This window comes from Notamacropus eugenii, chromosome 3 (assembly GCF_028372415.1).
Source record: "Notamacropus eugenii isolate mMacEug1 chromosome 3, mMacEug1.pri_v2, whole genome shotgun sequence".
NCBI classification, from domain to species: Eukaryota; Metazoa; Chordata; class Mammalia; order Diprotodontia; family Macropodidae; genus Notamacropus; species Notamacropus eugenii.
The window spans coordinates 489,442,520-489,444,981 of record NC_092874.1 but is presented as its reverse complement, the minus strand read 5'-3'; positions in this window follow the sequence as shown (position 1 = coordinate 489,444,981).

Genomic DNA, 2,462 nt, shown 5'->3' with positions numbered 1-2,462 from the left:
GGACATCCATACTGAGCCAGAACCCCCACCTTCCTCCTCTGCAGAGAAGCTGCTGAGCAAAGATGGTAGGAGGCATCCAATGGTGTTGATGGAGCCACTATGGTATTTAGAGGCTCCAGGCCCTGATTTCCCATTCCTGATATTAGCTGTCTGCCATTTCTGAGTCTGGGAAAGAGGACCTAGGATATCTTTTATTGATTTGATTGAAAGATAAACACCCCGGAGATGATAATAATGTTTAAAAAATAATATTAATTACGAGTATTTATATAACACTTTTAGGTTTGCAAAGTGCCTTTGTTAAAAATGGTAACTCATTTGATCCTCACAGCTCCCCTGGAAAGAAGGTGGTATTATTCCCATTTTACAGATGAGAAAACTAAGGCAGACAGAAGCTAAGGGATTTGACCAGGGTCACAAAGTTAAGAAGTGTCTTTACACTAAATTGTACATCAAAGTATCATATAAGTGGATTGGGAAAGCTCTCCGGGTAACCCTAAGAGAAGCTTCCTAAGAGCCTTCTAGCACCCAGGAGCTGGGTTACCCCTTTGCCCCTGTGTGCTCTTAAGGCTTGAGCCCAATTCCTCACATGTGCTCAAGTAGAATGTGTCAGAGGAGTAGGGAGTATTTTTGTACTAATTTTTCTTAGTGTTTAGTAATGATAATCATTTCAGATCATTTGAACCCCAGTACAGGTCAAAGCCTGAACTAATCAATCAGACTGCTTTGTTTTGCTCTAAAAATGTCCTCTCCTCTGTCAGCAACTTCAAAGACCTGTTTATGACAGGATGTCTGCAACCAGAGTGGTGGAATTCTTCTTATCTTGGTATCTAGAGATACATGCTATAAGGGGAAAGACAGACATCCTGGCATCATAATTTCCAACACATTACTTTGTCACGTGTCTTTTTAATTTGTATTACAACTAACTCAACTAAGAAACTTCCTTTCTCATGGTATAGTTATACACATATGGAGACTATAAATCTGAGGGACACAAGCATCCTGGGACTGTCCTCAAACATAGAAAAAGCTTTTACTTCTTGTATCAGACCATCAGAACTTATGTTTTGGCTCTGTGCAGCATGTATCTGCTAGCTTTAAGGGAATAAGCAATATGAATTTATGTATCACCTAGCCTGTTTGCATCCTTTAACCACTTTCAGGTCGATAGTTAATACCCCTTCCTAAAAGCTAATTGAGAGGGGTTGAGTAATGGCATCAACTGACAGTCAGGATGGGACACAGTAAGTTAATGCATTAGAGAGGGAGAGAGACAGACAGACAGAGAGAGAGACACAGAGAGAGAGAGAAACAGAGAGAGAGAGAGAGAGAGAGAGAGAGAGAGAGAGAGAGAGAGAGTCAGCAGCCCAGCAGCACCATCTCTAGAGCTCTAAGGAGGCATGCACTCTAGGGACCCAACGGATCAGTGTGAGCAGGAATGAGCCCCGAGTAAGTACTCTCCCAGAGACCTTCCACATGACAGGGAGGAGATTTGGCTCTTGAAATAAGTCCAACAGACTCTGGTGGGGAGAACTAGAAGCCTCAGTACTAGAAGGTCAAGTTATCTCATGTCTATGAGAAATGATTTGCTTTGCAATCAAGATGTGAAAGTTTCTGGAGAATATCCCCAGCCTGGGACCATTTCATAGATTCCTGCCTAAATGGTCCATTGAAGAAAGGGCTTTATAGTTGAAGGGTCAATAGTGTCAGTAGTAAGGAAAGTCACTACCTTGGCTTTTTCTTCCCAAATAAATATGATTTGTGTTGTATGACAATAGCTTTGTCATCCCCACATCCCACAGAAAATGTGGCCATGGAAAAATGAACTAATTTTCTCTACAACAGAATGCATGGCATGGGAAATACCTCCTAATTAGTAGTAAGACAAGTGAGCTCCAACAAGACTTACCAGAATTCTTGGTTGGGCAGAAACTACAGACTCCCTAAATCACCCAGAGCCACCCCAACATCAGTGACTTTGATCCCCTTCTTTAGGTACCTTTTTCCTCTCCTTTCCCCTCCTCTCTGCTCCTGTCCTCACTTCCCTTCTCTTCTCCTCCCTTCTCTTTCCTCTTCTCCCTTCCCTTCTCTTCTCCTCTCCAGGATGATGTGACAGCACCTCACAGGAAAGAAGTGATGAGGTAACTGATGAGAAACAAAGAATTATAGGATCTCAGAGCTGGCAGTGACCTCAGAGGTCACTTAGTCCAGCCCCTTCATCTTACAGAAGGAGAAAAAGATTGGTGGAGCTGGCTGCTAGTCAAACATATATGAAGTGGCAACATTAGGATTTGTTGGTTTTTGTTTTTCTGTGCAGATGAATAATTATTTGTTCAGTGCTAAGAACAAGGCATTTTGATAAAATCTAAGTGAAACCCAGAGTTTGGAATCCAAGTTTTCATATCTGACTTAGACAACTCAGGGACACTCACGGTAGTTCTTCAATTGAAAGTCTCCCA